Raw genomic sequence first — 14,762 nt, forward strand, 5'->3', positions numbered from 1 at the left:
TTTAAAAATAACAATGCTTTAGAAAAATTATTGAGTAACAAAAAAGATTCTGAAACAATAGAAAATCTGTCTAATGTGGTTTATTTAATAAAATGCAATGGTTGTCAAAAACATTACATAGGTAAAACTGGCAGGAGATTGAAAAGTAGAATGTACGAACATAAAAGAGATTGTAGAATTGGCAATTTGAACACAGGTTTGTCACAACATTCGTGGAAATTTAGTCATGCTTTTGATTTTGCTAATATTAAAATCTTGGCCAGAGTTTCATTAATATTTTTCACCTCTGTAATTACGACTTTTCATAACAATCAGTCTTGTATCGTCCGTCTGTAAACATCGTTTCAATTATGTGACATTTTTCATAAATTATTGGAGCCTCTCCAATATCTTTGAGGCTTCAATCAATAGAAATTTTGTTCTGTTAAAAAAGTTCTAAAAAAAAAATTATAATGACGCTGTTTTTTTTTATAAAATATGACTTTGTTTTTTGACTCAGGTATGTTTCAATATAATAACTTTTTTATTTTGTTCAAACAGTTTGGATCTGCTGTATCTACAATTGTTTTGTATATTTGATAATGTGATCTATTAATTGCAACCGCAACATTGCCTTTGTCGGCTTTAAGAAATATTACATTCGGATTATCTTTAACAAACTGTATTGCCGGTCTAAAATCTAAATTATCAAGAAATGTTTGTTTACTTAAAATCAATAAAATCATATGAAGGAAACTGTTTCTTATTGAAATAATTGAAAGAAAAGCCAGGGCCTAAAGAAACAATTCTGATAACCTCTTATGAAATATGGGTATCAGTAAGATTTTTAAACCAAGTGTCAGGGATTTGAAATTTTATTCTCTGTTTAGAAATTTTTCTATGTTTCAGAAAACTGAATTTATGAGTGAAATGTCTCTTATGCTGTGAAAAGAGCCTATTGTATTTTCGGTGTTCAAACGTCATAAAACCAAAGGAAAATCTAAAAGGCAAACTTCTAATTAACATATCATGTAAATATTTAAGTCTTCGATTAATATCTGCGATTTCACAATGTACGTCTCTAATTTCAGTGTTAAAATTTTTAATTTTGACCATACTAGATAATCTGTCAATTTGAATACGGTATCTAATTGAAAAATTCCTCTAATTACGTGAGAGGGCTAACCTTAAAAATAAAGTAGAGTAATTCTGTAAAGTCCTAAAAATTGGATTCCGAAGTAGAATCCGATCCATTGGAAGAAACATCCTGTCTGCGAAGGGTATCCGTTCTGATTTTCAGTCATTTTGTTTAGTTTCGACATTTTAAATTGTTGGTTAGATTAGTTTTCGGAATTGAGGTCATTGAAAAAAAGAACCAACCTTAATCTTCAAAATGAGAAATGGCAATGTTTCGAACCTGATGTGGTTCGTTTTCAAGCCTAAATTCAAAAATTATTTTATTACCATAAATAGAGTTAGACATTTAAGAAGAATACACAAATAATTAAGAAAACGTACAATTGAGTGACAGAATTAACATTGCAAAGAATATTTATAAAACAATGATGAAGTAAAATTATTACCTGAAAACGTTTTATTAAGTACCTTGGTAGTTAAAAGAAGAAAATAACCAACTAAACAAAATGATTAATAATTAAGAACGTTACAAAAAAAAAATCATAGTATCGATTATTTTAAAAATATCAACGTTAAAGAAAAAGTTATAAAGAAAGATGTAAAATGTAAGTTGTTCCAAATTTTTTAATATTTTCTTCTATGTTTCTATAAGAAACTATAAGATTATATAATTTTAAGATACAAATCAGTCTTAGAATACTTTATAGTTTATTTCGCGAAAATTCCAAACATACCGCGAGGCTTAAAAGGCTTCATAGAGCAGACTATCATGAAATGTAGGGTAAGGGAGGGTAGCGCCAACCAGTTAACAGTCACTGATTTTTTTGAAGTTAATAAGATGTTGAATTGATCCAGTTTTTTCTCATTTCGAGTTCTAAGTTATTTTATATCATATTTCTATAAGTATTAATCACATCAAAAGAACAATAATTTGGTAATTTAATTATTTCTAACATGCTGTATTTCGATGACTTTGTCCCTCACCTAAGGGCAAAGCCGTCTGCAGCTTTTTATGAAAATCAAAACATTTAAAGATAAGAAATATGCTGGTTTGCTTCTGTGGTATTTTATGTACTGAAAAAATTACCTTTAAAGATATCCAACAAGAAGAATAAGTTATTTTGAATCAAAATAGAGATAGTTGTAATATCCATGGGAGGAGGGAGAATTCCATGAGTGGGGAGAGCCGCCACCTTACGATGTGTCATTTAATTATGCGCACGAGTGTTTTTGCCGACAAACTGTGCATGAAAATATAAACATGTGGGCGCTGCCATGTTTGTCACGGGACATCAAAAGGTAGCGGACCTCCCCCCTCATTGCATCAGCCCTGCAATGGCATGCCTAGTCTCTTGTTTCCTATGTCCATGTATTTAATAGTTTCTTCCATGTAGCCCACAAGATAAGTTGCTGTTCTACATTGCCCATCATTTATCGATGAAACTTGTGACATGTGTTTCACCTAAGCACTTGTCAATATTATTTGCGTCGTGCCTGCCCCCCTGGCCAATCTTCACTTATTTATGAGATTTATTATATTTTGGACTTAAATTACGTCTAATTATTACAATTAGATTGTGTGATATTGTTTTATCTGTCAAAATATCAAATTTTTGTGCTGTAAGTATTGTCAATAAAGTTGAAAACTTTATATTTCTGTCAGCGAAACTTCCATTCTTTCGTGATAAAAACTGTTCTCTGTATAATTTTTCTCTTACAACGTCAATTTTCAAGATTTTAGTATGTAACACTATATCTCTGATAAAATTGATTTATTTCATGCAAAGTAGAAATAAAATTGTCATGCTATAAGGAAAATCACCTTTACCCCACTGGTTGGCGTTGCCCCCCATTACCATACTACTGACAATAAGAAAAAAACGGTTAGGTTTTTTATTGATTTGACTTTGTATATTTTGGGGAAAATGAACAAACATTTGATTATAATAAGAAAATTATTGATTTCTCCAACTTAATTACACATAAATTTGTCGAAAAAAATTAAGCAAATCAGTAAGATGTTTGTCGTTTTATTCCCTTTGATAAACAGCATATTTGGGCATGGACTGCCCTGCCAATTTCATATCAATTCGGTCATGAATTTTTTCTGGAACTTTAAATTGTGTTGCCTTTTTTAAATATTTAAGCTATTATTGTCCCATTTAATATATCAATAACAAAAAAATACAATTTTTTAAATAAGGTTGCTTCTTAATAATAATTTAAAACTTTAAATCATTTTGCTGTCCTAACTACTCTCTAGATAAGATAGTACAAAAATGTTGCATTATTTGATGAGATTTAACCAAAATAAGTTAAAAGAAATAACGAAACATCAAATAATGTCTTTTGGGTCCATAAAAAACCGACGCATTTTGTAATGTTCATTAATTCTTCAAGTTTTGTATGCATTGATATGAAACCTAGCAATTATGACAAATTTGAGATCTCACATTAGTAACCTTTGTCCATCCCCTTTCAGCACCAGGAAGAATTAGTGAAGCGATGGTAACGAATCGAAGTCATGAAATTTATACAAGGCGTAGTATATAAAGCAAACATTTATAAAGTAACTGTTCACATCACATACTTGAAAGCTCGTTTTTCTTTTATCTATCATTGTGCCTATTAGAAGAGAATGAAGATTATTACTGGAATACTATTTTTTGTTATCATTGGGTGTGTTCATGCTAATGGTAGGTACAATATAACATTATTGTTATCACATCCTCAGGAAGAATATTAAATATATTGTCTCAAATTTGTTTACTTTTCCAAAATCTTTTAGCTGGAATTGCATCTTCCTAAGATGTGCAAAAATTAAAATTATCTTAATTGCAAAAGAAACAAATTAAAAGAAATATTTTTAAATTTCAAATGCTTCAACATTAAATTCTCTAATTTTGAAATTATACATACGCAGAAGCCCTGTCCCAGCTTGCCTGAATTTGGTTGAGCGTAGGAAAAATATTTACGATGAGCCTTATGGACACATCGGATTTGTAACGCCTTTGTTAACTACCAGAATGGTAAAGATTTCAGGAAATCGGATTTCTGAAAGACATAAAACTCCTTCAATGCATTTAGTACATTTTTTAACTCAAAAGTAAAACAGACGTATATGAGAATATAAAACTAAGAACTTTAGGAATGTATTTGTGACTGATATGCATTTTACATATTTTTGAATTAAAAAAAAATTACCTTTCAAATTTTGAAAATGGTGTAACTTTTTGCATTTTTATCTAAAATGACTGTCTAGCAATCTTGCCCGCCAGTTTTCGTTACTAAAAGGGTGTAACAAAGGCTAATGTAATAGATTCACTTTTTAAAAGTACATTAGATTCTCGCTTTGAAATTTTGTCGGCGGTTGTCTTCAAATAGCCTTGCACTGAATTTAGAGAGATCAAAACGTAAACATTCATGGCCTCTCAAAAGTTTCAAAACTGGAATTCGTACGATTGCGCAAATATACTTGACTGAGTGCTCGCACACTTTGTCCCTTCGGAGACGACTGTCGCATCCGCTCTTACCCTGCTCTCCTGAGAAATTGCGTTGGCCTGCAATCCTAGGAAGTTTAAAAACGGGCTGACTGAAAACGAGAGTTTCGTGTAAATGCGCTCGCAGGCGGACATGCGAATATATAAATTCGTAAAAACCGGTTTTTCGGATTCGGAAGGTCTCAAAACTTGGACAATGAACAAAAAGAGGGGAGGGGTTAAATTTTTCACAAATCTAATAGCTTCCTTGTCCAGAATTAAACAAATTAATAAATCATAATTCAAATAGTTGAAAATGACAAAACCTCCAAACGAGAAACACTATGTATAGTTTTCCACTCTGAAGCATGTTACCCTGAAATGCTTTAAATGTAATATTCTGAAACTTCAAGTCTGGGCATAGATAAGATTGTATCATACAAACATCTGCTTTACTTGAATCCCTGTTTAAACTGTGTGTCTAATATGTTTATATACTTTGGTTCATGAGATTATATAGTCTGTAATGTAACATATACGTGTACGTATGGGGCAGAACACGTCAAGTGTTACCACCTAAAATTATTGTTTTTTTTTCGACCGGGTCATTGCCTGGCTGAATGATATTTCTAGCAGACCTATATTAGTTGACCTAACCAAAGTTCAATTGATCAACCAGTTGTCAATATACAAAGGCCTGAATTTTTTACTTTTTCAGGTGCGATTAGGCTTGAACGAGGGGTGCTCAAAAAGTATAGTAAGTTTCCCTGCTCCGGGAAAAAAAGCGAAACACAATTTTTAGGTTAATGTAGCATATTCATTTATTGTTTGACTTATAAACTATTTTTCTACACAGTCCCCTTAGACTTGAATACATTTTTTTATATCTGTTCTCAAGCTTTGACAAACCTTGTTTATAAAAATCCGTGCCCTGTTTTTTAAAGAACAAACTTTACGCAAAAACTTTACGGTAACCAATATGATCTGCTATGATTGTGTCGATTGAAATTCGAAAAATATCGATTTCAGGAGGCCTTGAGTCCAAAATTCTGCGAATTGTAAAACGCCTATCCGCCAAAATGATTTTTTCGACTGCTGCGACTGCGTCATCTGTGATCGCGGTTTTTGGCCTGTCTGCACGCTGCTCATCATGAACTTCTCTGCGTCCCTCGAGAAAATATATACGTCACCGACGCACCAATTGCACACTCATGCATTTGTCACATATGTGCATATTTATATGCAATAATTCCGTATAAATTTCGTTGCCATGAAGCCCTTTTGCAGTTAAAAAGCGAATAACTGCACGCAACTCACAAGTGGACACGTTTTTCACTGGTAACTCCATGGTTTCTGAGCCAGTACTGATGAAAAAAATTTTTTGCAGCTAAGATCGGTTTCGCTCTTATCTGTATATCCTAAACTAAAACTATGTTCGGTCCCAGCTTGCTAGATGGCGCTGAAGCAAAACGGCAGACTAGGGAAACTTACTTTTTGAATACCCCTCGTATTTTGTGAAGTTCTTTTCATTTACTTTAATTCTTTGCTAAAGATTTATTTTAATTTGAATTGTTTTTTTCAAATCAAAACTAAATTTGAGCTGTAAACGAGTCGGAGTGAAGCCGAAAACGACCCGAACATGATCAGGTGGCATTTATTATCAACATTACAAGAGTTATAACTGCCTACTTTCAATACCTGTTACACATTGTGTTTTTTATAACAAATTTAAGAAATTTATGATTCTAGAAACAATCAAAGCAAATTTTCCGGAAATTATTTGAAATCTATAGCAAAGTTACAAAAAAATTTCAAGAATTTCCATAAATGTAAGGTTTACAAAACCATACAACGATTTCTCTATCTCAATACCCGTTTAAATTTTCCTAAATTTGGAAAATGATTCACTTTCAACCAAAATCTGTTAAATCTTCTTATCCGTTCGCATTACTTTGATACTTTAAAAATATTATGAAAGAAAACTGGAAATCGTGTTTAAGAATCTAAATTTATTTTTCACTACACAGCTGGGTTTTCAAAAAAATTGAGAGAAAGAGCTACTTGTTACTAACTTATTGTAATGTAAAGCTTGTTTATCTTTTAAGGAACTGTCAGGGAATAATTTTCACTTAATAACTTAACATTTCATCCTCCCCTGGCCCCAGATCCCCTTGTAATGTGCTCGAATAGCCCTCCTGGAAGAAGCAGGTGTCGATTTCAGGATAGTAAGGGTGCTATCAAGGCTACGTGTTAGAGCATAATTTAATTTACTAAAAAATTAATAATTTTTTTAACAAATTGAGATATTTGTATTTTTCAAATATCATTGTAATGTGCAAAAAGGTTATTTTTACGAAAAAAATACGAACTCTATGGGAACAGAAGAAATGCCTAAGTTTGTGATGTCAGTTGACTCTTTTCTTACGCGGAGGAACAATTCTCGAGACTTCAGTAAATGTAGGCTGGGCCATGCTAGGAAGAATGTAAATCAATATATGACTCAAAACACGGACGAAAGAAACGTACGATGGGTCTGAAACGACCCATGATAACCCGATAAAGTTAACATTATACTTTGAGAAAACTTTGAGCCGTTCACATAATGTAGCCGTTGAATTTAGAGTTTTTAAATTCGACGAAAAATTAATTTGAAAAATATATTTGTCCTTTTCATGAGTACATTTGTCGTTAATAATGATTATTCGAAAATTTTAAAACGTAAAGTTACTACTTTACTCTGTCTTTATAAATATCCATTTTATTCTTACAGAATTAAATAAAAACGTATTTCCAGAACTTCAAGAAGGCCAAATTGTTGTAAATATGGTGGAAGGATTTACTTTTAAAGGAAGAATTGTTTCAAGAGAAACTTTTCAGACCTTGATACCCTTTTGGATAGAACCGAAACCAATTGGTATCCCTAAACATTCAATTGATGTTTATATACGAACGCCAGGGTTAACAAACAATCATTTTGGTACATATAATCCTCTCGAATCGCGGGACTTGACAGCATTTCTGTATAATCGTATTCATACTCCAAAAAAAGCCTGGTTGCGTTTGGGAAATAAAAAGCATTTTATAGCTGAAAATTTCGTCGTGTATAATAATAGTCATCCATATACTGAATTCCAACCCTACGGCCGCATTTATATGACAAGCACAAGTGGACACATCTATACTACGCTGCTACAAATTCATCCGCAAACACTGCTCTTTGAAAAGAATCAGGAAATTAGTATATCAAAGCAGAATGAGGATATTGGGATATACAAGAAGAATAAGGAAATAAGTAATTCAAAAAGAAGAGGATGGCCAAAATGGCTGACATGGCACAGGAGCGAAAATTTGAGCGCCCCACTTTTACAGAAAAAAGAAAAAAGTGGTTGCTTTGTATGCTTTCGATCTAAAAGTAAATAGTAAACAAATATCCGGAGGTACTGTCAAACTCTATTTAAGCACTGTACAACTTGTATATTGTTGATGTGAAGAATAACTAAAAATATGTTTCAAGCTATTACGTATTTTCTTATCAATGCCAATCTATCACTTTATTTCCAACATTTGGTTACAACACTGGTATGCACTGTGGCCCTTCAATAGTTAAAAATGTTAATAAAATATAAAAAAATTATAAAATTGCCTTTACAGAATATCTTTTAACATATCGTAAATAAAAAAAATATTTTTAAACCCCTTCGTAACCAACCCCAGTTAGGGGTTTTAAGATCTTTTATATAAATTGTCATTCAGGGCGATTTTAAATAGTTTTCCAAATTTATTGGGATAAATCTTTTTTTTATTTCCTATTTTAGTCCAAGTTTCAGCTACAGTTGTGTATCAGGTGGTCTTTCTTATTCTAACAAGGGGTTGCTTCTAAGGGTTGTTAAAATATGCTATTATATAAGGTGTGTCGCGAAAGATCTTCCAAATGCATAGGCATAATTTTTGTTTTTAAACATTTTTTTTTAAGTTCTAACCAAATCGTATTAGATAGATTTCCTGATTGCAGTAAGAGCTTGTGTCTAGGGTTGTTTAAATATATTTTATTATTATAGTTTCAAAAGATTTTTTGAAAAGGCATAATGTAAATGGTTTTTAATTTCTAAACTTGCTTAAATTTTTTTTAAGTTATGCGAGATAGCGTTTTTTAGAGATTATTGAGTAAATTTGAGAATTACTGAACTGTTTTTATTCTTCAATTTCTGTAATAGTATTAATATTCTTATTATTGGTTATTTATTCTATGATAATTTCATTAAGAGACATATTTGTGCATTCTGATATCTGTTAAATTTGACATTTGGCGCTGATAATAAAGTATTGGTTTTGTGACATTTATCACTCATCAATCGCGATATAAGATGTTTTTTGTGTTTTTAATTAATTATAAAGTTTTTTGGTGCATTGTGTAAACTTTCGAATCCCTGAATAAAAATTTCGTGATTTTTCTGGTGCTATTATGAGGTTTAAACTAAGCGGAATATACTGCCTAAACATTTGAAACAAAAGGTGCCTTAATACGTAATTATATTTTAAACATAATAAACTTTACAAGTGTGTTTTCACCTTACTCTTAACTCTCATTGTTACTTCCCAGGTCTAGCTAATTTCGACTAAGGGCCTGTTCGGCTACTAAGGGCCACTTAAGCTTTTTCCTTAATAACTGGTCGAATAGTGACTACAATATAAGGATTAAATTTTCGTCATAACATCCGTGTTTCTACAAACAATCTATATATAAATAGTCAAAGAATTGAAAGAGATACATTTATCTGATACTAAGAGTTGGTACGATTATTAAAAGTTCTTTTCAAAATTAAATACTCTTCTTTTGTATAAAAAGATCATGATTTGAATCAATTATATTCAAATTCGAAAACGCGTTTAGTTCCTTCATAAAAAATAATTCAATCATTCTAAATAAACATTTCTTTCAAATATAAATTGATAAATTCGTAGCATTCAACAGTTCAGAATCAATTCTGATAGTTACCTACGTGTCTCACTAACTTGTATCTGGTACTAATATGCTTGTTCTGTTCTCAACATCTTGACTGACTACTGTAATGATTCCTATAAATTAATTAGCTTTTTAAATGATTCTTTCTTGTTTTTCGAGTCATGAATATTTATTAAAATGTAGATTTCGCCTTCACAAACAACGTAATTACATCTTTTAATAGAAAAATTGTTCTTCAGCCGATGGACAATTACTGATTTTAAGGTAATATTTTCTTACTTTAAAATGACATTTGATATTATCACCTACTTAATTTTTCAACACAAATCTCATACATCTCGGAACTAATATCAACGTTTATTCTATTCTTTTATATTTTATTCATTTAAATAATTAATTATTTGATAATGGATTTAATCACACGCTGCATTTGCACTAGATTCACCAATCAGATGCAACCGGTCTCCACGCTGGGACGCTGTGGCCAATCAAAGATATTGTAAAGAGATCATATAAGAACAACATAACTTACAGTATCAGGTTAGCCTTAAAGAGGTAGAATTGCACACGATTGAAACCAAAAGCACCTCCTTTCTATTATAGTTAAATTTTTGCTTCAACAATTTGCAATAGTGAGATGCAGTTTTTTGTTACAAATATAATAATAGAAAAATTCATTTTTTTAAATGTCATTCATGCATTTGTTTAGTTTGGAAATGTTCTAAGAAAAATCAAAAACTTTTCGCAAATTCTTTATGAAATATAGGTAACGAATAAGCCTAAAACAAATCAGAAAAGTTTTCCATGCATGTATTTACTATATGCGTAACAAAATGATTATTTTTACACATAGTTTGCCAAAAAATTATGTAAATACATATAAAAAATCGAGAACAAAGCGCAAATGTTTTAATGAGAATGTATTCTTTAAAGCCAATAGAACATTATGCCAATTAATTATCTTTTTACTCTAAATTTATAAAACATTTAACCATCTCTTTAAAAGTAGAGGTTTTGACAGTTTTGTAGTATTTGCAAGTATAAATCTCTAAATTAGAGCCGCATTGTTCCTTTAGAGGTACTTCTTTCACACACGTGTTGAGCACGTTGATAGTTCGCGTCCCAGGTGCTCGGCGTGTGCATGACACGTTATGCAACTATTAACGGAAATCTACTAGCCTAAAATGAGGCGACGGTATTCTAAAGTTTAAACGACACCATTTGCATTATTTTTCTTCTCTGCTTTCTTAATCCGTTCCTTGAGAAGTGAGTATTCGAGTTAATATTTCGTAAATTTTTCTTCCTGCTATTTGCAGAAACGCTTTTTTCCTCAACGAAGGATCTAAGGTCGTCCTTCGTCCATGTAAGCACTCAAAATGAATAGAGTACTACCGAGATGGCAAGCATGTTTGTTGCAAATTCTTTGTTCCTCACCGATAGTTCTAAGGTCTAAATCTGTCAGATGAGACATTTATTTTTACATTGAAGAGTATTCTTAATAGATGTTGCGTTCTGAATGCGGCTTTGTGGCTTACCCAGGTATGTATAAGGCTCTTCAATGCTAATGTGTCATATCGCGCTTCTATCGATGATATCAGAATCACCGGGGATGCCATTAAGTTTCCTTCGCTTTAAATTAACCTTGTCGCATCATTTGAACCACAACTTCGCTCCAATCTCTCGAGCGTACTATTTGAAAATCCCTAGAGATAGATTTAGTGGCTCTTTACTTTTAGTGTAGATCTTGAGATCATCCACGTAAAATGTATGAGTGACCCTTACGCATTCAACCTTCAATTTTCCCGACAAAGTAACCTTGGGAATGGCAAAGTGAAGAGATAGTGGCAATAATGTGAGGCAAACGAGCAGAGGCATTTTTCAGTTACCTTGAAAAATACATTTCTGTCAGGTGATGTGAATTATCACACGATGTTTTCCAAATTAAATAGTAAATCTGGTTTTCTTAAGAAGCACCAATCTTTTTATGCCTCTTTTGATGTGTGGATGAAGCTTTGAGCTTTTCAGCAGACAGAGGATAAAGCTGTCAAAGCTGAATCAAAAGCTTCACGGTAGTCAATTCAGGCCATCGGTAGGTGACCCTAGTAGAGAGCTTCGTCTTTGCGGACGCATCTTTGGATGAGCAGGCTTTTTTGGACATCCTGCTGAGCCTTTCGTTGAGTAGCGTTCTTTTTCAATCACTAGCCACACAGTTCCGATTATTTGGAAAATCCTATCATTTAGAGTAGCTATGCAGATCTAAGACAGCGTGTTTAAACAAGTTATTGGTCTGTACTTTTTGGGGTCAGACCATTTGCCTATCTTCGGCTGGAGCACTGTGCGTCTTTTCTCTCTCCTTGCTCTAGATTTCTCCCAGCGACAGATATTACCCATATTCTGCCAACAATATGCTGTCTGATGGTCAGCAGCCTTGACTTTTTGAGACTGTCAACTGTTATGTAGTCCATCACACATTGAATGCGGTATGCGTAATGTCTTGCACAGCCTATTTTGGTGCTAAGTTGATACATTTGTCTTTTGGCCTTACGATCGAGCGTTGGTTTTGTTTTACGTTTTACACTCGCCAAAATTCTCGCTGCATTATGCACTCTCTAATTGATACTCAAGAGCTCAAACTTTTCGGAATAATTCACACCAAGCGCATCCGAAAGTCCATCAAGAACTTTGAGCTTGACAGCAACCTGAATGTTGATATTTCTCCGTTTTTAAATCACTGCTTTTGCTCTATTCGATGCCTAGCCGCTGTCGTTCACAGTGCAGCATTTCGTTTAAGGTTGCCGGCTCATCCTCGCTGGGGTTAAATAGACGCTCCGCTTATATAACCCCTTCTCCGAAATTCCCCGGCATGCTTCTGCAGAAGCTAACGCAAGAAGTTCGACAGCTCTGAGTGTTTCTCGCACCACATAGCAAGCATTTGCACCATCTAAAGTTCTCGTTCAGGGTCCATACTGGTATCGTAGCAGTCATTATCATCTCTGGAAAATTTTCCGCGACTGTTTATTAATTATTGCGACAATCTTTAGCAGAAACCAATTCAAAAGAAACCGAAATAATAATAATAATAACGCCTTTTGATTGAATAGAAAAATCCCAATTCGATTTTGGCAATTTGAAAGCCTTCCGAATGATCCCGAAGAAATTAACCATGAGAAAAAGCGTAACAATCGTAGCAAAAGCTGAAAAAGCACTTGGGTTAGGTGACTTAAATGGTGACTTTGAAATACCGGGTGACCTTACAGAGAATTTATCCCTGTCCTGCATGCGCAGTTCTACAATGAAGGACGAAACCCTGGCAGCTCGCGAAACAACAAATACACCACCATACCATACAAACGCTGAATTAGTGTTAAAATGATTGAACGCGCAGAGCACCGTACAATAGGTTAGCAAGCAAAGTCGATCATCCTAGATCACACTGAGTGGACCGACCAATTCAAGAATGACTAGCTGAACTCTCACGAATGTATTTTTCTAAAGAGAAATACAGGCATAACGTATTATCCATGTCCACCGCGGCTTTATGGCGCGTATACATGCTCTGTGGTGCCAGAAACACCCAAAGCTGCAGCACGTTTCGCATCAGTCATTGAGAAATTAAGCTGGTCTGTCTCTCGAAAATTCGATATGTACTCAAAGCGCTTTTCCATCCGCTCCTAGAACAAGCTGCAGACGAAGATTTGAAGTGACATTAAGACCAATGCCGAAAAGCAGACACCTTTTCAGAGATAATCGCAATTTCAGGACTAGGAGGAAGATTAACATCTTGGCTCCTTCTAAGCCGCATGATCTGTCCAAAATGAATGCCTCCCTTGGTAAGGATATCTTGAAGAATTTGGACTTCTGGACCATCATTTTTTCAGTTCATGGTGCAGAAAGAGCTTGGCTAATTTATATCAAAGGATAAACCCAACGATGAAAATCAAACGACCAGTAGGCAGTTTCGTCAACTGGACAAGGAAATTAGATGAACAAGACAAAATGCATCCCGTGCTCAGTGTATAATTGATTACATAAAACCTAGTAGGCCATTGAAGGAAATGGTTCGCAAAATCGCTTAAGAACTGAGGATCTACCATCTTACACTGTACAAGTCAAATTTCCTGACAACCAAGCAGCATATTGTTGACAAAATACGTGTGTAATATGACGCAAGAAGGAGAATACAGAAGATAAGGTATGGCTCAGAAAGAATTAACGGTTTCTCGCTAACTTGTTTGAATGCGTTGTATAAGATCTTTGCAGCTGTCCTAAACGAGAGGATTGTTCAAAAAATTGACTTTGCGTAAAGAGAAATATAAGAACAACGTATGTCGATTATTACAGTAGCAGGAAGCGGAGAGAGCCTGCTGATTGATAGGTGCAATTGCTAAAACGCAGCAGCCCGCCATCGTGCCCTGCTAATGGTCTCTATTAAGAGTTTGACGCACCTTCTAAAAAAATAGATTTACCATATAATATCGAATTTATCGTGTGAAAACGAACATCTCCTTTAGAAAAGCGTCTCTCAGGGCGATACCATGAACCCTCTTATTGTTTGAAGCACACTTTCTGCCTCTGCTTTTGCATTACACAACTCTCCTAAATACCTCTGCGGCGACATTAATAATCGCGAACATAAGGCCACTTGTGTATTTTAAACGGATGACCTGAAGATCTTTACTTCTGGTGCAAGCAATCTTAAACTTGCTGTTTTGTGGACGAAGCAAAACATGCGTTAAATGAACAGAAGGGTATTGTGAATAAATTGACACACCACACTTTACTAAAAATTAATTGTAAGTTTATTTCTAATAAAGACGGGTACGGGTCTTACTCTTGTAGACAGATCAAGAGTAAGAGCGATAACTATGTTTTTCAGCGGAAGTGAAATTTGTAAGTCTCTGGAACAGTACCGATAGAGTAAGCTGAGAGTTGTCGAGATACAAAATTGAAGAAGGGATGAAAGGATGCTTATTGCTTATTGGCTGAGGAACGTGGAAGTAGGAGCATTTAGACGCACCCAAATCATGACGTAGCATATTTTGAGAAAGTCAAATCATCTTCAGACTGAGTTTAAGTATAATTGTAAACGTTTTTATGGTAGGGTCAGCAATTTGAGTTGAGCTATGAATCTAAGCAGCTTAAGTGGTAAATGCAATCTGGACGAAAGATGTACAGTTTCCGTTCAAATTAGAGTTTTCACAACT

This window comes from Belonocnema kinseyi, chromosome 5, assembly GCF_010883055.1.
Source record: "Belonocnema kinseyi isolate 2016_QV_RU_SX_M_011 chromosome 5, B_treatae_v1, whole genome shotgun sequence".
NCBI lineage: Eukaryota > Metazoa > Arthropoda > Insecta > Hymenoptera > Cynipidae > Belonocnema > Belonocnema kinseyi.